The sequence below is a fragment of the Muntiacus reevesi genome, chromosome 11 (assembly GCF_963930625.1).
Source record: "Muntiacus reevesi chromosome 11, mMunRee1.1, whole genome shotgun sequence".
NCBI classification, from domain to species: domain Eukaryota; kingdom Metazoa; phylum Chordata; class Mammalia; order Artiodactyla; family Cervidae; genus Muntiacus; species Muntiacus reevesi.
The window spans coordinates 54871661-54893459 of record NC_089259.1 but is presented as its reverse complement, the minus strand read 5'-3'; positions in this window follow the sequence as shown (position 1 = coordinate 54893459).

Sequence of the window (21799 nt, the reverse complement as noted above, 5' to 3'; positions counted from 1 at the left end):
AATAATAGTATTTTGAAAAGACATGTACACAACATATACTTTGTGTCACTGTTCTTACTCTACCATTTTATAACTAAAATCAACTGTGACGCCTTGCAGTTTCAAGTGAAAAAAACTGACTTTATCAAACTTTCTCACAATGGAGTTTTTAATATACTCAAGTTTTTCATATACTCTCAATTACATGATATTTGTTTTTAATTTTAAAAACTTACCTTAACTGAAAGTAACTTGAAATGAGTTTTCCTTCAAATAGTTTATCTTGTAATAATACAGGTAATAGTAAAGATGTATGAATTGAGGAAAAATAAAAAAACCAATGATATAACAGTGCAAATCAATCTCATTAGGAAAATGTACAAAGAATAAAATATTACAGACTGTATTCTTTATAAACACCTAAATGTATAACCCTTCTTCTCTTTGGATTAATATATCTGTTTACATTCAGAGTAGTTAATTAAAGGGCCTACCACAAACACCTTTCCATTTTCTAATGATTGAAATTATTTGTAGTGAACACTCGGAAAAAGTCTATTCTAACGTCTCCTAAGTCTAGCAGCTCCAACTTCTGTGGCAGAAAGGCTGTGTCTTATGAGCCACAGCATCAATTTTTACACATCCTCAAGCCATTTCTTAGGATTAGCCCAAGAACCATTCTCAGATGACCCCTCTGAACTTCCAGATCATGACATTAAGAAACAGTGACAGTTAGCCTGAGGGTTGCATCTGCAGTTTCCTTCCTCCAGTTCCTGTAGACTATGAAGTCTGCTCCAGGGAAGGGATGCCAAACTTCCATTTTCTGACTGCCTAAAATCATTTTTTTTCCTGAGAAATGATTCTAATAAGTCAACCACAGTCAAACCTATTTAAGAAGACCCCACAGCAGGTGAAATATATAAAAAAGATTATTCTTCTCAAAATATAAATATGCTGTCTTAAAAGTAGTATTTTTAGATAGGAAGCTATAAAGAAACAGAAGCAGGAAGAGAAAAAAAACATATTGAGCCTCAGTGCCAAAGGTAAATATATCTTTTATGAAAATCCACCTGAATATAAGAGCTGTTTCACTTCATTATTTCCTCTGCTTTCTGACAAATGAATCTGTTTATCAGTATCCCCCAGTCATTGCTGCCACAAATATATTGTTTTAAAAAAACAACAGTAAAATAATATTTTAAAAAACGGAGTTTCTGTACTAATTTTAGAAGATGTGAGTCAATCGGCATTATTTGCATGCAGTTGCATTCGGCAGACAGTGTCTTACTTGCTTTGCTGGAAATATGTACAATTTTTACCTGAAATAGAAACACACAGACTTCTTGTCAGAATTAGGACAAGATAGTGTGCATTTCCTAACCAGGTTAAAATAAATTCATATATATTTGCAAACACTGCTTCAGACTCTTATAATAGTATTACATTGTCAGTGAGGCTGATAAATATCATAGCAATTGCTACACTACTCATAATAGTTTAGACTTATGTTCAGGAATAAAAATTATAATAGAGAAAAATGCTTTATTTACCAGAATATGTCCATATGAATTGCAATTTCACAATAAAAACACTACTTAAAATTATTTTTAGCCCAGTATTTAGTAATAGGTATATTTTAAATACCAGGGGCTTCCCTGGTAGCTCAGCTGGTAAAGAATCCACCTGCAATGCAGGAGACTCTGGTTCAATCGCTGGGTCAGGAAGATCCCCTGGAGAAGGGATAGGCTACCCACTCCAGTATTCTTGGGTTTTGCTGGTGACTCAGATGGTAAAGAATCTGCATGCAATGCGGGAGACCTGTGTTTGGTCATGGGGTTGGGAAGATCCTCTGGAGGAGGGCATGGCAACTCACTCAAGTGTTCTTGCCTGGATATCCCCCATGGACAGAGGAGCCTGGAGGGCTACAGTCTGTGGGGTCACAAAAAGTTGAACACAGCTGAGAAACTAAGAACACACAGGTTTTATGTATAGAAGCTTGGATAAAGTCTTTTAAGAATTTCTGATTTAGGTATTTCAACTGTAAAGCACAGAGTCATTCATTTCTGTTGAACAAGCATTTCTTGAAAGCTCAGGCCTGGTGCTTCATACTAAGAATACAAAATTGGACATAGCAATTCTGGACTTTAAGAAATGAACTATCTAATAGAAAGTGAAGCAAATAAAAGAGGTCATTATAATATTGTATAATAAGTCTTATAATAAATGTATGCAAAGTATATGCTCAGAAACCACAAAGGTAGGCATTGAGTCATGAAGAGGCTACAAAGAGAATGCTACCAGTGTTAAGTCACAGAGATGTTTGATAAAGTAGACATATTTTACCACTTTTAAAAGGTCATATATAATATTGTATAATATAAATATGGTAGATTATAGGAAAATGTGTTAAGGCAGGGAGTATATTTTATTGTTGGAACAGGGCAAATTCACTCCTACACTACATTAATAGTTAGTATATTTTTCCCTACATTGCATAGAATAGCTGCTGGCTGCTGTGGAATCTCACATGCACAGACAGATAGTCTGTATAAGCCTGAAAATTTATGGTCACCAATCCCAGCTTGGCCATCAGTAACCCTTTGCTCTACCAAATACACCATAAACTGGATGGCAGATAAATTATAAGCAATTATTTCTCAAAGTGCTAGAAGTTAGGAAGCTCAGGATTATGCTACCCACATGTTCAGAGTCTGGTGAGGGCCCACTTGAACATTGATGGCTATCTTTTCACTTTAATTTCACATGGCAGAAGAGACAGGGTTTCTCTCTGGGGTCTCTTTCATAAGAATGCTTATTACATTTATGAGAATTCTGCCGTCATGACCAAGTCACCTCCCAAAGATCCCACCTCCTAACACTATCACATTGTGCAATAGGTTTCAATACATGAATGAGGAGGAAGGGAGGTCGGGGGGGGGGGCGGGGGGAGGCATGGTGAGGTCTGCAGGGCATAAACACTCAGTCCATTATAGTATATTATGACAGTTTTCTCATCAGCTTTCTTGAATAATATCTACAACATTTTCAAATTTTATCCATTCTTAGTACTTGACATTTTATCATATTTCACTAAAATAAAGCAAATACATAAAGCAAAGAAACTTCCAATTACCTTTGCGGCACCTGCTAGCTTTAATTTACACACACTTCTGTCAAAATCGTGTCCCTCTTCCTAACCAGGAAATCTTACATTTTTGCGCTGAGTCCCAATCTCTTTCTTTAGTCCACTTACTTCCAGTTTCTTTAGTCTATTGATTGTGACCCTTTTTGTATGTCATTATCTGGTTCTTATGAATTTTATACTTATATTCATTTATATTTAATTTAATCTTATATTCATTTATATTTATAGTCATTCTTATATTAATTTATATTTAATCTAGTGACTTCTATTGAAACTTTAAAATTCCTCCCAGAATTGAGATTTTACCATCTAACAACTGTTTGCTTCCCTCCCCCTCATGGCTATATGCAATATGTCCTGCCTATAATCCTTATTTCTACCTCCTTGTCTTTCATTAACTGCCAGTTCACTTAGTCCAGCATCTACCCTCCTCTCCCCACTGACAGAGAACTCCAAGTTATATTAGTAAGAATTGTGATTCAATGAAAACATTTGTTCTTCAAAATATTTGATAAGTATCCAAGATTGCCATGAACTCAGCTGAATAAATATGTTAGTCTTTTCTAATAAAGGAAGTTTTATATTAAAAAAATATTTGTATATAAAGTAATGGCATGCCATTCTTCTCTGGTGACTCAGACATTAAAGAGTCTGCCTGCAATACGAGAGACCCGGGGTTCAATCCCTGGGTCGGGAAGATGCCCTGAAGAAGGAAATGGCAACCCACTCCAGTATTCTTGCCTGGAAAATCCCATGGGTGGAGAAGCCTGGCAGGTTACAGTCCATGGCGTAGCAAAGAGCCAGAGATGACTGAGCAACTTCACTTTAATGGCATACCAACACAGCAAAAAGCAGTCATTAAATGTTTTCAATTATTTGTTCATGAAGCTAACAATTCTCTTCAATTCTTATTCATGACAGCAAATGAATTTAAAAGGAGAGGCCAGGGAGTGTTGATTGAGGAAACTATTATTTCTTCAGAGTGGATGCAGCATGCATTTCCTCTAAGAGGGAATTCCTGACTTTTAGGAAAAAACAAAAAAACTCCTGCTTCTGAGTAGGAATGTAAGGGTACTTACAAATGTAAGGGCACTGAGTAAGAGAAATGACAGGGCACTAATTCTTGACAGTAAGGAGAATAAGCTAGAAAGGGAGTTTTGCTTGTTCTCACTCATGAATTGGAGCCCATCCCATTTTTGTAGCCAGAAGGAAAGGACAGATTAATAAAGTGACCTCAGGTTCTGCAGGGAGGGTCAGGGCAGTGAGGCTGTAGAACTGAAAGAGGGTTAAGGAGTGGGGGCTAGGTGAGTAGGTTCTGTTGTGGAGAAACCTCCGCATTCCATCATCACTTGCTATCTTAAGGCTGAAGTCTGAGGGGTTTTCTCCAGTGCGGTGCAGTCAGATCAAGTTATGTACAACTTTGATCTTAGCATTGGGTTTGGCCAAAAAGTTTCTTTGGGTTTTTCCATAACATTTTATGGAGAAACCTGAACAAATTTTTTGGTCAGCCCAATACTTAATTTGTGTTACTTCCATTCTGAGATTTCCCTGGGCCTTCCAGATGGAACTATGCATTCTGGAGTACGTTTCTTGTGATGGTTCAGTGGGATTGTTGGGGGAATGTGTAATTTCCTCGGTCTGTCTCATCGCAACAAAAATTTGAAGCGAAGGACAGACCAGTGTTACAGCCCGGTGTAATTTCCTCAGATGGACCAGTGTTACAGCTCAGTTTTATTTAGAAAGCAAAGGAAAATACATCCTCAAGGTATGAAGGTGGGCTGACCAAAAAGACTGTTAAGAGAAGAGAAGCCCCCAGGCCCAATTTTGGCTCCTCTTTTTATATGTTTTTTCTCCTATGTAAATTGGGCTAGCCAGGAGTGCTGTTTCTTTTACCGGAGATCCTCACTCCAGTCCTTGAGACCTTCCTTTGTTCTATTTTAGTGGGTTTTTCCCTTCTTTGTCTTTTAGCCACTGCCATTCTGGACTCCCTTTTCCTACCCTAAATTCCTAACAGGATGGAATGACAAAGAAAATGGAATTCTGATGTAACTCCCTCTCTTTCTGCCTCCACAGAAGGACGGACCATAGATCCCCAGGAGGAGACTTTTGTCCAGAGGCACAGGGAGGCAGCAAAGACACACACTATTCTGGAAAAATTAGTCTCCACAATCACAGGACAGAAAGTAAAACCAAATTTGATAGCACAGGAAATTAGGCGGGAGCATCCTTTCGGAAGCAAGTTAACAGAAGTTCCTGGGTCGCACCTAATTGCAAACTCCTTTCTTCATGCATGCCTTTAAAAAATTATTTCTACACCTCTGCCACCTCTCCCCATTCTCCCTCCTTGGTTTGCAATATTAACCATATCTTCAGATGTTACAGTTTCTCAGTTTACACTCAAATATTCGCCTTTGCTTTCACGTTAGTCAATCACTGAGACTAATGAATTCTGTCTCGAAAATATTTCTTCAGTACAGATTTCTCTACTCCAGGGCCAACACCTGAGGTAAGCCACTAGGATTCCTTGGTCTCCTGCAATATCTTTCCAGTGGATCTGTCCACACTCACTCTTGCTTACTTCCAAATGATTCTCCACAAAACTTCCAGATAGCCTTTGAACACATGAATTTGCTTTCATTTTCTTGCATAAGCTATTTCAGTGGCTTCCCTTGTCAAATATCCTTAATTTCACTCTGGAACAAAAGATCATGTAAGACCACCACATTCTCCCTTACTCCTTGGCCTTCATTAAAGTCTCAGATTATGAGTTTCTCATACTTCCTAAGTTACCAGGTAATAATTTCCTCACCTTTTTTTTTTTTTTTTTAAATATCCTTGCCACACAAGTTTATTTTAATAATCACTTCCTTTCTTTCACCTTGGATGATTTCTATAGATCTTTTTAGAAATGACCTTAACTATCAGATATTTGTGGATACCTCCTCTGAACCCAAATTATGTTTCCCTGGCATCTGCATGTGTATAGACATGTGTTTTTGTGGAGGTGTGTGTGTGTTCTTCCTGTATCCTACTTTTTCATGGTGCTTATCTACTATAAGTATATGTATAATTAATTTTTAATGTCTATCTTACACTGTTTTATCAAACAATTTTTATATTGTTTTTTATCAAACAATATTTTATATTGGCAAGGGACTGTGTCTGCCTTAATATCATTTTGTGCCATCAAGAGCCTGCATCATAGCAAGCTTCTCTCTTTTTCTCTTTTCCTTTCCTTTCTTCCAGTTACTTTTCTTTCCTCCTTAACAATATCATTTGGACCTAAAGAAATACATGTTACTAAGTGAGAGTTGAGGTTCGTAATGAATCTGGAGTTTGAGAATAAATGTCAAAAATCCAAACAGTAACAATTGACAGGTGAACCAAAAGATGAAGTATGTAATTAAATTGAAAGAGAAGTAGAAGCAAAGAGAAAGAGATCTACTAATCAAAGAAAGTATCAACAGTCTTTTTAGAAATTAACATTCTGAAAAATCCACGTGGGTTAAATCTTTCATTTTCATTTATTGCTGCCAACTAAAAATTATCCCTTTCTGTCTGCCTCTTTAAGGATGAAGTCACTAGCCACTGCAGTTGTTGATTTTCTACAACCCCTGAAAGGAGTTCAGGGTGCAGATCAGGAATGAGGCACTGTGAACTCTAGAAAAAAACTGGCAGAACAGGCCTTAATGTAGTTAGATATTTTCAGAAGATTTTATGAGCTCAGTTTCTTGCATTTTCTCATATTAAAATCATTAACATTAGTAGTATTAACAAATTATTAACAAATCATTAACAAATCATACTATTAACAAACCATTAACATCAGCATTAAAAATCAACAGAGTCATCTGCTCCTCATGACTAGCAGCAAACTTTTACCAAAATATGTGCTGAATTGCACGTATTCCCCCTTCATCAAAATCACATATATACTGACCTCTCCCCCAACCCTTGGGAGCAGTTCCTCAGAGGTATCTAAGACAGACTATAGCTGTCTCCCAGGCTATAGTATTCATTTGGCCCCCAATATAAAATATAAAACTTAACTCAAAACTCTCATGTTGTGCTTGTTTTGGTCTACAATGTGGAAAAAAATACAGTTTGAAGTATTACTTAACTCTTTCAATACTCAAACACAACAGATGCTTTAAAGTCATCACTGCCCCTTATGCTTATTCCCACATATGTATGGCTTTTTAACTAATTAAAACTGTGGTAGAGGTTTATTTTGTTTTCTGACTTTTTTGTGTGACCTTAGCATAAACATTTTGCTACCTAGTGTTAATAATAACCATTTTAGTAAGGGCATACTATTCTCCTGAATTAATGTTCTACAGTTTACTAACTGTTCCCTGATTCCTAGCTATTTTTCTTTCAAATTTTCCCTATTAAAAATAAGTCTACAGTAATAGCTGGCTTAATGGGTATATATTTTTCAAAGTCTTTAACATTCCCCTAGGTTCATCTTCCAAGAGAGATATTAATGAATCTTAAGGCATGAATATTATCATGGATCTAAATATAAACTTCAAATGCTTTATGTGAATCTTTCTAAAGCCATTGTTTAAACTTGGAATAAACATAGAATATAGATGGCACAAAAGTGTGTCAAACTTGATGACACATATTCAAGTAGAGAAAATAGGAATTCAAGTCAAATTGTGTACTTGGCCTAGAAACGTAGGCTCTGTAAATTAACTAACTTCCTTCCTTTATCTTCCCTCCTCCCTTCCCCCATCCCTCGCTCCCTCTTTGTTTCTTTTGTCATCTGCTATTATTGTTGACAGTCTGCAAAGGCATCCTAATCTATTTGAAATTAGCTTTCCAAAAGGCAAAATTGCTGTTTGAGAAGATAACATTCAAAGCGATCCCTGTGCATCAGATAGTCTATTGTTGAGATAGACTGAATTATGCATTGAGTTGCCAGGGACTGAATAATACTATTTCAAGAAATTTTTTTTTTTCCTCCAATACTTTTAAAAATAGGCGCTGATAAGTAGAGAGAATTTAAGATTTCCTCTCTCTTACTTATTTCACCCTTTGTTTTCTTCTAGTTTTCTTTCTTACTACAAACTCTTTTTCCCCTCAGTTGTGTGTGTGTGTGTGTGTGTCTCTCAAGCGTGCCTGACTCTTTGTGACCCCATGGACTATAGCCCACCAGGCTCCTCTGTCCATGGAATTCTCTAGGCAAGAATACTGGAGTGGGTTGTCATTTCCTTCTCCAGGGGATCTTCCCAATCCAGGGATTGAACCCAGGTCTCTTGCATTGCAGGTGCGTTCTTTACCATCTGAGCCACCAGGGAAGCCCTTTTCCTCAGTTATATTCCTTCAGATACATACTTAAAACAAAAATGATATATACTAATTGTGTTGTTGATGTTTAATTATAAGAAAGAGCCTCATCAGTATAGCAAACTGACTTTGCATTTCAGAACACATTAACTTTCAGCAGAAATATTCCTGCCAAAATCCTTGTTTTGCTAGTGCTTTAATTTTCTTTAAGCCTAATTTTCTTTCTCTGTTTGTTATGTAATGGAGCTTCTGAAAACACTGACAATCTCTGCTCATTTTGCCTTGAGCTAGCATGGGATTTTTTTTTTTTTTAAGGAAGTGCAATTGCTGAGAAAAGTTAATGGATAATTCAGCAGCAATTTTGCAATAGCAAAAGTAAAGAAAAAAGGAATGTATGAAGACTAAAAAGCTTAGGACATAAAGGGTGAATGGTTAAAACATGTATTGGAATATTCAGACTCAAAAACACTGATGATAAAGATTTAAAAGAACAGATACTCTCAGTTTTAATGTATATATATTAAGGATCATAATTCTTTAGAATATGTCCCCAGATGTCTATAGAAACAATTAAATTTTAAATGATCAGTTGGAAAACTAAACATTCTGTTTATGAGCATTAGTGAAAGGGTAAACCAAAAAATAATTTTGAATTTTGAGCATTATCCCCACTCTGTTAAACAACTTTTGAGCAATTTAGAATCTTATTTAAAAAAAAAAAAGATAAATATACACATGTAAATTTAGTGAAATGATCAGATCCTATACAGAATTTTCTAAACAGAAAAAAGCAGCATAAATATTGATCCCAGGCTTAGTAAAGATGACATAATGCATATGTGTATATATAACATAACCTACAGATCTTCACTGGCTTTATCTTTCCAACCTCCCTTCATGCTACCCACACACCTACTCCCTCCACTTGAACTCACTCACCTTAAATTGCTCCCTGCTCCTTTCTATGCCTTGTTCACATTGTAATGTCTTTTTTTTTCTGTTTATATTCTAAGAGTATAAACTTTATTTCTCAAAGATATATCTCAAAATCAAAGACAATTCAGAGACAATTTCAAATATGGTTACATGCAAAAACCCTAGATAAATATTTATAAATTGAATCCTTTTAATATTACATGCTCTTTATATTGAAGCAAAATTTTAATTAAGGTAAAAGTCATGTGGCCTTATTTATTTCCTTCATAACATTATAAATGTTGCTCATCTGAATTACAGAACTATTTACTTCTATAGAAAAATATGAGATGTCTTTTTCATGAAATGTAACTCTGTCCATGTTTTGGCCAGAGTACAACCAATGAGACAGAGCAATAAGAAATATATTTTAAGAGATTTGTTTCAAGGAATTTTCTTATATGCGTGGGGACCAGGAAGGAAAACTCTAAAATCCAGAGGCCACAACAAGGATAAGATGGCCCTCAGGTATAATTGAAGCTGCTTTCCACAGCCAGTTTCTTCTTCTTCAAGAGTTCTGCTCTTAAGGCTTTTCAATAGACTGAATAAGGCTCACCCAGATTAACTGGGATAATGTCACTTAAAGACAATGGACTGTGGAATTTAATCACATCTAAAAAATGTCTTTACTACAACACCTAAATTAATGTTTGATTAACTGAGGGGGCAAGAGCCTAACAAGTCAAAACTTTAAACAGTCACAGTCAACCCCCTCCCCCACCACCCCATCAACTCAGGCATGCATACACATCTCTTTTAAACCAATTCTTAAAGACAATAACTAAGAATAACTAAGTCATACTTCCACAAAACATGATACTTCCACAAAACATGATACAACTATCCTGCCTAAGTCCACAAACAGGCTAATTCTCTCTGTAGAAGAGGATACAAAGTCTTGAGGTGATGCTTTAAATTAAATACTGAGCTTTAAGTTAGTTATTAGTGCCTCTTACCTTAGATGACAAGGGAATAAAATATGGAAGAAAGCAAGTATTGAGTGTGTTATATACAACATAACACACACACACACACACACACGCTCCTCTGATGGCTCAGTGGTAAAGAACCTGCCTGCAATGTAGGAGACACGGTTTGATTGCTGGGTCAGGAAGATCCCCTGCAGAAGCAAATGGCAATCCATTCCAGTATTCTTGCCTGGAAAATTGCATGGACAGAGGAGATTGATGGGCTACAGTCCATGGGGTCGCAAAAGAGTTGGACACGACTTTGTGATTAAACAATATATATATACAAACACACACACACACCCTTATAACAAAATGAGTAATACACATACCTGTTACAATCCTCATTTCTACAAATGGTCACATGGTTATAGATGTATTTAAAACTACTTTCTTCCCTACCAATTCCAAATACCCTTTAAAGAAGCACTTCAGCAGGTCATGGTTATGTGCCTGTGGAACTGCTCAATTTCATTCCTCAAGGGAGTGGGCCATTAGCAGTCTTGTCTGAAATGAATGGACATGAGTTTGAGTAAACTCCAGGAGTTGGTGATGGACAGGGAGACCTGGCATGCTGCTGTAAATGGACACGATTGAGTGACTGAACTGAACTGAATTGAATGATTATACTTTTCCATTGACTTTAATTGTAGGACATGATTATACTAAGAGGTATCCTGGGGAATATTCTGTATTCCAGACACACCCTTCCTCACTCCCATTGTGTGGGGAGGACCCAATTACCCTGTGATAATCAGTATCAGCAACCTGGACAGTGTAGCAATTGTCATCTTTGCCTAGTAATTCAGAGGCATGCAGAGCCTAATGTGAAGGACTAGGAACTAGGAAGCCTGGCGTGCTGCCATACATGGGGTTGCAGAGAGTTTGGACACAGCTTAGCAACTCAACAACAACAGAGCCTAATGTATCCAGGTGACATTCTAAGCTTCCAGGCAGTAAAATTACTGTCCCATCTCATTGTGGATACATTCTTCCCTTTGGATCTAGGGCCTCTAAGCCAGCGAGACCTAAGGTCATGGGGATGGGACATAAAAACTTGTATTAGTAGATCAGTTGGTTTAACAGTAAATGTGACTACTCCCATTTCTGATCCTTGATTCCTGGATCAATGAATGCTAGCTGTGGAAGAATCTGCCCCATAGAATAAATGCCTATTTAGACTGTATACAGCCTCCCAGAGCAGACTGCCTAGGTCCTATAAGGTATTGGCATCTATGTGGTACTATAACTGAGCCTTAAGAAACTCTTTAACTGTTCATTTCAGGATAATGAAAACATAATAAGATCAGTGAATTTCATGGGCACGGGTCCACTGACTTTTTACTTGTTGTCAAGTGAATTCCTCACTCAGGAGCAGTGCTATATAGAGTATCTTGATAGAGGACGGGGCATTCTCTAGGTCTATGATAGTAGCTTTGGTAGAGACATGGATTTTTCTTTCCCATACTCAATATCCAGAAAGTGATTAGTCACCCAAGCATGTCCAACTCTTTGCAGCCCCATGGATGGTTAGCCTGCCAGGCTCCTGTCCATGGGGATTCTCCAGGCAAGAATACTGGAAAAGGTTGCCACTCCCTTCTCCAGGGGATCTTCCCAACCCAGGGATCAAACCCAGGTCTCCCGTATTGCAGGCAGACTCTTTATTGTCTGAGTTACCAGGGAATTCCTATTCTGGCAGGAAGTGTCTATTCTAGCAAGAGTAAAGTTCTGTTGTTTCTGTGATGGAAGCTGTCAAACATAGCTGGCTGATCAACTTGAGGATCCAGTTTTATTTTGGGGGACCCAGTCTTATTCTCTACATCGACAGAGTGGACACTCAGCAGAAGCTGTAGTCAGGTTGGCCTTACAGGTAAATGTCTATAGTGCTAAGCTTATGTATATCCATTCCTTGCCACCATGGTCAATCCGGTCATGAGCTCACCAGGCAATGACAGAAGTGGTTAGAGGAAGAAATTGACTTGTATTCAAAGAATGGGTACTTTTATCCACTTGCTTTTCAAATCTTCCTCAACTGAGGTCACCATGTCATGAGCAGCCATACAGCATACAAATATCTTCCCACTCACCATGAACAGTGGTATATCCACATGCCTCTTCCTCAGATTTCTTTGTCACCAGCTTTATCAGTCATATCCCTGCCAAACTCTGACCACCCAGCCAAATTATTAACCAGAGCCAATGAGTTGCTATAGACTAGTGTCTCTGATCATTTCTCCTTCTGGCAGAATGAACAGCCAAGTACAATGCCCAACATTCTGCTATCAGGAAGGACCTCACTTCATTATTGTCCTTCAGGATGTCCCAGAATAGAGATACAGTACTACAACTTCCCACCTTCAGGTGGTGCCTGGATATCTTAAAGAACCATCCAAAAGAGAATTGTTCTTCTTCTTCAGTTAGCTCTTCGTAGAGGTGTGTCTATAAGATCATTAGTATGGGCTTCAAAAATGAAGGCAATGTAGTAACAGTGGGGACCAAGGGCATCCGGGCCACTTTTTCATGCAACTTGTGCCTTTAGACTCTGTTCAAGCCTAATCTTGTATATACTCCTTCCAGTGGGTAATGGACTACTGTTCAGTTCAGTCTCTCAGTCGTGTCTGATTCATTGAAACCCCATGGAATGCATTTTTGACATGTTCAAATTTATAGCTTCAAGAGTCAGACAATATCAAATTCATGATTGCTACATCCATGCAAAATCTCCATATGTGCCACTATGATCTCTTTGTTCATGAGCCCATTGGGCATGGAGAAGAGTGGAAAAAGGCTGACTGGCACCCACAGAATGAGTAATCCTATACATCTGGTTAGTACAATCTGCTGCAGAAGTCACTATTTTGTGAGCATTCACAGGGGTACCTCATGTTGCCTGGGTAACTTGGTGAGTCATGGATACACATCCAGTGTGTCTAAAAAAAAATCCCATTAGTAAACCAAAAGCTGTTTCTCAAACTGAGAGTAGTTATGTGTAGAGGATATCAGGGTTTTGTTCCAAACACTTAATGCATGTGCTGTGATTAACCTAAAGAAGCCTGCCAAAGGCATCAAACTTCCAGCATTATTGAATTTTTTGGGTCATATGGTCCAAGAGTTATAGCAGTTTGCATGGCAGCCCACACCTGTTGCAAAGTCTTCTCTTATTCTTGTGCCTCACTCAAAATAGTTTTTTAGTCATTTGGTAATGAGTCACAGTAGCATAAAAAATTAGAAATATATTATCTCCATATTTCATGGAGGCCCATTATCTATTGTCCTTCTTTTGTTGTAGGAGAGCCAGATCTGCTACTTATTATTCACCTTGGAAGGGATATTTTAACATGTCCCACACCAACGGTTGTTGTTCATTCACTCAATCGTGTCTAACTCTTTGAGACCCCATGGATTGCAGCATGCCAGTGGACCCCTAGAAATATAATTAAGATAACAGGTCTCTGAATTTTTTGGATATATTTGCCACTGACACATAGATGTCTAATATATCAGGTATAATTGCTACTTCCTGCTCACCAGGTTCAATTGGCATAATATCTGTGTGATGAACCAGTATGATATCTCATGGAAGAAAAAGACAATCAAGCTACCCATGGAGTAAACTATAATTCAGGGCTGGGAGTTGATATTTCTCTTAGGTAGAACAGTAAGGATAATAGTATTGCTGGCCTTGCCAGCTGAAGGCAGTATTTAATGGCAAATATTCAGCAAAGGACATCTGCCAGATCAGTGTCTATGAAGCAGTTTTAGGGGATATGTTGGTTTGCTCCAGCGATCACATGGAGAAAAACAGCTACAGTTGGAATCTACCACCTGTTTAAGCTTAAGATAAATTATGCTTGTTCTCCAAGGTCTACTTTCTGCAAAGGCCAAACAGGTGAACTGAAATGCGATGGTGGAAATCACTGCAATGCATCCCTCAAGTCCTTGATGATGACAATCCTTGAAATTCCTCCAGGGATGCATATGGCTTTGATTTACTTTTGTCTTAGGTAAAGCCATTCTTAGAGGTTTCTTCTTGGTCTATCCCACCATTAAGAGACCTCACTCCATAATTGGGAACCAATATGGAAATTCTGCCAGTTGCTTAGTTGGTCTTTTACAATTAAGCCTTCTGGAACTGAGGAAATCACAAAATATGTTTAGTAAAAAAAAACTGAACTATAAGATTTATCTGAGAAGAAATTCCACTGATCATCTCACCTCCATAGGCTCCTACTCAAAATGATGGACACAATGATGTTTTGTGTCTCCAGGAATTAATGTCAGTTTGAAGATAGTGTCCAGTAATCTCTCAAAAGTAATATTTCTCTTTCCCTGTAAAATGGCCATAAGTCCTTTGGGAACAACCAAGAGAAAGGTGAACAGCACTGTCTTGGACAGTATAGCAGGATCCGTCCTCAAGCGGAGTTCTGTGTCTGTAAACTGGCTCAAGTCTGGGAGTTGATTGAGAGGCATGACCCACTGTTTCAGGGTTTAAGTTGGACTTCTATGCACTTGACCTAGAACTATTCCCCTTAGATCAAATAAGAATTTAGTAGCCTTCTCTTTTATTTCTTGTTTAAGGTCACCATATTCAACTAAAATGACCATACTTCTCTGTGAGTCAGATTATTCTACCTGCTTTTACTCTACTGTCTGTTAAGTTAAACACATCTACCTTGCCCGTGCTGCTTAGATACCATCATATATCCTGTGCCATTCTGGGATCACAGTATCCCCATTGCATTTAGGAAACCTAGTTAGGTGGCAGCAGTTCTCACTGTAAGTTATGATAAGCTGAGAACAGCAGCCATAGGCTTTTCAACAATTTTGAAGCTTTCCTTGCAATTTTTTTTTTCTTAGTTTTACTGCAAAATGTCTCCTCTGGACCATTCAAGGTACAGGATCAGTTCTAACATGATAAATTCACTCTCATCTCAAGATCCCTAAGCCTTCAGCCACTTCCCTTTATGGTATTGGCATGATAGGGCAGTTCTGGTGTATGATACCATAGGATTTCAGCCCCCATATTAGCCAAAAATAAACAAATGAGACCTAATTAAACTTAAAAGCTTTTGCGCAGCAAAGAAAACCATAAACAAGACGAAAAGACAGCTCTCAGAATAGATTTTGCAAATGAAGCAACTGACAAAGGATTAATCTCCAAATACACAAGCAGCTTATGCAGCTCAATATAAAAACAAACAACCCAATCCAAAAAATGGGTGGAAGATCTAAATAGACATTTCTTCAAAGAAGATATACAGATGGCCAAGAGGCACATTAAAAGATGCTGACATCACTAATCATTTAAGAAATGCAAATCAAAACTACAATGAGGTATCACCTTACACTTGTCAGAATGGCCATGATCAAAAATTAACAAACAATAAATACTGCAGAGGGCATGGAGAAAAAGGAACTCTCTTGCACTGTTGGTGAGAATATGAACTGATACAGCTGCTATGGAGTACAGTACGGAGATGCCTTAAAAAACAAAAATAGAACTACCATATGACCTAGCAATCCCACTACTAGACATATACCCTGAGAAAATCCTAATTTCAAGAAGACACATGTGCCCCAGTGTTCACTGCAGCACTATTTGCAATAGCCAGAACACAGAAGCAATCTAGGTGTTCACTGAAATGGATAAAGATGTGGTACATGTAGACAATGGAATATTAGTCATAAAAGGAACAGAATTATGTCATTTGTAGTGGTGTGGATGAACCTAGAGTCTGTCATAGAGAGGAAAGTCAGAAAAACAAATATGGTATATTAATGCATATACATGGAATCTAGAAAAATGGTACAGGAAACTATTTGCAAGGCAGGAATGGAGAATCAGACATAGAGAACAGATATGTGGACACAGTGTAGGAAGGAGAGAGTGGGACAAATTGGGAGAGTGACGTTGACATATATGCACCACCATGTGTAAAATAGATATCTGTGTGTAACTATGGTTGATTCATGTTGATTGACGGAAAACAACAAAATTCTGTAAAGCAATCATGCTTCAAGTAAAAAATAAATAAATTTAAAAGATAGACAGCAAGTGGGAAGCTTGGTACACTGTGATGGCCTGGGGAGGGTGGGAAGGAGGTCTGAGAGCAAGAGGACATATGTGTACATACAAGTGTAGAACATTCACTTTGTTGTACAACAGAAGCTAGCACAACACTGTAAACAATTATAATCCAGTAAAAAATAAATTTAACAAATCATACAAACTAGCTAAGAGGTGGAGCCCTTTCTAATCCATCAGGCTAAAATACTGAATCCAGAACATCTGCATAGTGAGCCCGTATAAAAATTTAAGCTGATCCAACTTTATGTTCCTTCCACCATTATCTTAAATTCTTATGATCCATTCCCACACATATTTTCCACATTTCTGTCAGTATGTGCTTAATTGCTCAGCAGTGTCTGACTCTTTGCGATCCCAGCAACTGTAGCCCACCACACATCTCTGTTCATGGATAGAATACTATCCAAGGCAAGAATACTTGTCCAAGGCAAGACTAATAGAGTGAGTTGCCATTTCCTTCTCCATTCTGTCAATATACATTTGAAAAAGGTACAATTTTTTGTGTGTCGTGCACAGCTTTAAGAGTTAGAGTTTGTACCTCCCTCTTTGGGGCCCACTAAAACTCAAGTCTGGTTATAAGTCTAGAAGAAAATAGAGGTTGTGGGTGTAGGTCTCAAGGAGACTCCTTAGTGGTTTACAAGGCAGCTACCTCAGGTCCACTCAGCTTAGCTAGCATGATCTCCCTTAAAGTCAACTGATTACAAACTTTAATCACATCTGCAAAATATTAACAGCTTCACAGAAGACCTGAATCAGTGTGGAAATGAATAGCTGGGAATGATAGTCTAGCCAAGTTGACATGCGTAACACTGGTATCTCAGTCCCCTTCCTCTCCAAGTATTCATCAGAGGCAGGCACCTCACCCAGTCTCAGTCCTTCCTCAAGAACTCTGTAAACATAACCATGAAACTCTTTCTTTCCAATCACTGACAATATGATGTACAGTTTGTGTGCTGCAATTACCTGTTTTGGGACCAGCAAAGCCTAAAATTACAAAACAATCTCTGAGAGTGAGAGGGGAAAATAAAGAGAGGAACAGACATATGAATGAGTGAGCTCTGACTCTGCTGGAGCAGTTTCTGGTTGTTCCTAAGGATCAAGCACATTCACATCCTTGGATTCCTTGACAGATCCTGGCAATACATTTCTCTTTCCCTTAACATTACTTAAACTGTGTTTCTGTCACTTGCAGTAAAGAATATTCTAATTTCATGAGGTTTTCAAACAAACCATTTGGGAGAAAAAAGTACTATGGAAAAGTGTAACATAATGAATAAATAAAAAGCAAAGCAAAACATTTTGACCAAAAGAAGAAGAAAAAAATAGACAATGAAGTGTGATTCAAAGTCTACCCTCTGAATTCAGATATAACTGCTTTAAACCACATCAACAGTGTAGGCTTCCATTTATTAACTGAAATATTTAATTGGGTACGTCTGATGCATCAAACACCATCCTTGACATGTTAGGAGTACTCAATCCTACTCACATGGAGCTTAAAGGCTGATAAATATTTCATATTTATGATTCTCAGAATCCTACATGGAGACTAAGACTGATGTTAAGTGCCTTACATAATTACAGTAGGTAATTATGCCATCTTCATAGACATAGTAAGAATATGAAATAAGATATTGCAAACCAAGCCCTTAGCAACATTACCTGTCCCATAAGTTAGTATTTATTAAATGTTAACAAGTAAATGACCTCATTCCTAATACTAAGGAGTTAGTTGAATTTATCTCTAAAGTCATTTTCAGCTTAGACAATCATGATTATGTTGGGGACTAGGTGCTGCCAACACTATCTTTCATTCTCCTATTCCTTCTTAATCAAATATTTCTAATTTTATTCAGCGTGGCAATCCATCCATTAAAAAGATGCCATTTTTCAAGCTCCCTTTGCAGGTTGGTGTGGTATAACTGTAAACTTAATTCTAGTCAAAGAGTCTATGCAAAGTGTTGAGTGGTTCTGTTGAGAAAATTCCTTAATAAAATGTGGGACAGGAATTCTGTACCTTTTTTGCCTTTCCTCCCTTCCTCTCCTTTCCTTACTGGAAATTCTATGTTACAGATGAGGTTGCAGCAGCCATCTTGTAAACTTTCAGGTGGAAATGACTCATTATGGATGATGGAGCAAAAAGACAGAAGAAACCTTGGACTGAATTGATTGCACACAGCTACCAAGTCAACTATCAACTGCTTACCTTTGCGGCTCTTTCACATGAAAGAATAAACCATATACTGTCTACTCTTTGTACCGTGGTGTCTATTATAAAGCAAAATGTAATTTATAACTGACAAAGCAGTCTTTAGGTAATAACAAGTGAAATCTAGCATAAATAAAGATGTCAAAAGTCAGAAAGGAATAAGGACCAACTTCAGTTAAGGAAATGGCAACCCACTCCAGTACTCTTGCCTGGAAAATTCCATGGATGGAAAAGCCTGGTAGGCTATAGTCCATGGGGTCACAAAGAGTCAGACACAACTTCACTTTCACTTTCAGCTTACAAATGGGCTTCCCTAGTGTCTCAGGCAGTAAAGAATCCACATGCAATGCGGGAGACCCAGGTTTAATCCCTGGGTTGGGAAAGATCTTCTGGAGAAGGGAATGGAAACCCACTCTAGTATTCTTGCCAGAGGATTCCATGGACAGAGGACTCTGGCAGATGGGCTGCAGTCATTGAGTCACAGAGTCAGACAGGACTGAGGGACTAACTTTTCAGATACAAATAGTTATCGGCATGTCCATTCTCCTCAGTGATTTCCTCTATGTAAGTCTAGCTCCAACTTGAAAAAGGAATTTTTGAGTTAACAAGGGGACAGGCACTAAGATATTGTCATATACACTTTAAGGGACAAATATAAAATGCTTACTAAAAAACTGTTAGAAGTCAACAAGACTAAAGAACACACGTCAATCAAGAGATAAAGAGCTACTTGCGTCTAAAGGTTAAAGCATTTAAACCCTAAGATCTGAATATACCCTGCCGGTACTGGTAAACTTCCTTGGCATTTATCTTGTCATTTAAAATCTTCGCAGCATGCAATGTATTGGCTTTATTCTTCTTGCTCTATAGGAAATTAGAAGACGGTAAAAGGACTAGAGAGAGAAAAGGGAAAAGAGAGGCAGCAGGGAGATAAGACCTCTCTGATGGTGGCATACAACAAGAAGGCTCATAGGGCCACAAGTGTAGACAATTTTTTAAAGGGGTAAGTATTGACTTCCCAGGTGGCTCAGTGGTTAAAGAAACTGCCTACAATTCAGGAGCCACAGGACACCCGGGGTTTGATCCCTGGGTCAGGAAAATCCCCTGGAGGAGAACATGGCAATCTATTCCAGTATTCTTGCCTGGAGAGTCTCATGGAGAGAGGAACCTGCTGGGCTACAGTCCATAGGATTGCAGATAGTTGGACACAACTGAGCATGCATGCATGCACACGTATGTATGAATATACGTATATATGTCAATATTCTATGTTTTTTAAAATAGAGACAGAACCAGCTTCACTTTAAGCAGATAATGTGTATCCTTTCCTTTGAGAACTATTTTGAATATTGAAATGGGAGAAGGAGTCACCCTACCCCTCCTGTTACTTCATCTCTTCCTCTCCTCCTTTCTCCTCCCTTCTTTCTTTCCCCACCACCCCACTCCATGCTTCCTCTGGTGGGTTAGCATACATTTGAAAATTCTGCAGATTCCTGGCATTAAACACCCTTTTACAAAAATGGACATCTGGAAAAGAAATGAACCCATACAACGCCATCAGCGTAACTTTCCTAAGTAAAATTTTAAAGCCAGATAAACCCTTCTCTGATTTTGAAAGTAAAAGTTAAAAACTTAATTAAAATTAGGGAATATAAGGCTATTATATATATGAAAGGACAAGCATCGTGTATTACAAAAACCTAACTGGGCTTTTAAAGGAGTGATTGCCTTTTGATATTCTTTTCCACCTGCTCTGCAATTTTTGATTGTTTCGACTTTGGCACTGCTACTGTGCTTCTGAGATGGCTTTCTCTCTCCTTTATATATTGGTTCATCAGCCCGTCTCCTCCATGAATTTCCCCTGAGGACCCAACAATAAGACGTCTCCCATTTCTAAAGGCTAATCGCAGTTAATGCCTGACACCACAGACTCCTCCGAGACAATTAGCATCTAATGGTTAAGAAGACAAGTCAGACTGTCTGGGTTTATATTTCAGTACAGGGATCTTAGTCAATTTATATAAACTCTAAGATTCATTTTTTTTTTCTTTTTGCACAATAAACATAATAACATTACTATACCCCTATATCTGTAGCAAAGATTAAAAGAGGAAATACATAAAATATGCATAGCACAGTGCCCAGCACATGGCAAATTCAGTAAAAGCCAATTCTTATTTAGATCATGTTAATAGTCATGTGTTTAATCTCTTTAACTTAAACTTCAAACTCCTAGAAGACAGGGGCATGTCTTCTCTCAATATATATTATCTTTACGACTTAGCATATTGCCTGACATAGAGAGAACACTCAATGTATAATTGTGGAATCATTCATGGTCAACATTATCTTTTGAAATACATAATGATAATGCCACTAGCATGTTATTATTTTTTTAAAATGTTTAGTGAACATCTGTGTGGTGGTACCAGTCATTATTCTAAGAACAGAAAATATATTAGCATATATTGCAGGAAGGTAAAACGCCCCTTCAGTTATACAGATTATCAAAACCAAAATTTCCTTATCTTTGGATTCAGATTTATCATGCTTGCTTCAATGACACTTCTCTAAAAAATCATAGCTTGAAATCTTCTGCAGTATCACGATAAGATAACCTATCTTGTTAGAATTGCAAATAGGTTCTAAACTAAACTACACCTATCTTTCCTGAGAATAAAGTCCTCAAGTATCAGTGCCTCTTTAATGTCAGGATATGTCACAGTTGATGCTTTGTTCACATAGCATGCAGTAATAGAGTGACAGTACAGAAGGTTCTTTGGGAGCAATAGGGGAGCTGTTTTTCTAGGGCCAAGAGAGTCAACTCAGTCACATGAGCATGGAGGGGTATGTACTATTCACCACATTACAGCCAGAAGGATACCTTTCAAACACTGCATGTTTGACCACTTCCCTGCTAAAAACTTCTGATGACTTTCCATTACAGTCCCAACGAAATCCAAATTTTTACCATGGCCCTTTCCTATTTCTTCATTTTCATTCCCTACCAAGTCTTCCCTTTTTCCACTCAAAATACAAACCCCATCAGGGAAAGTATCACTTCATTGGTCCCTTTATCCTCAATTCTCAGAACAATGCCTGGTTGAATATATGTAGAAGCTGTTAATTTGTATCTGTTA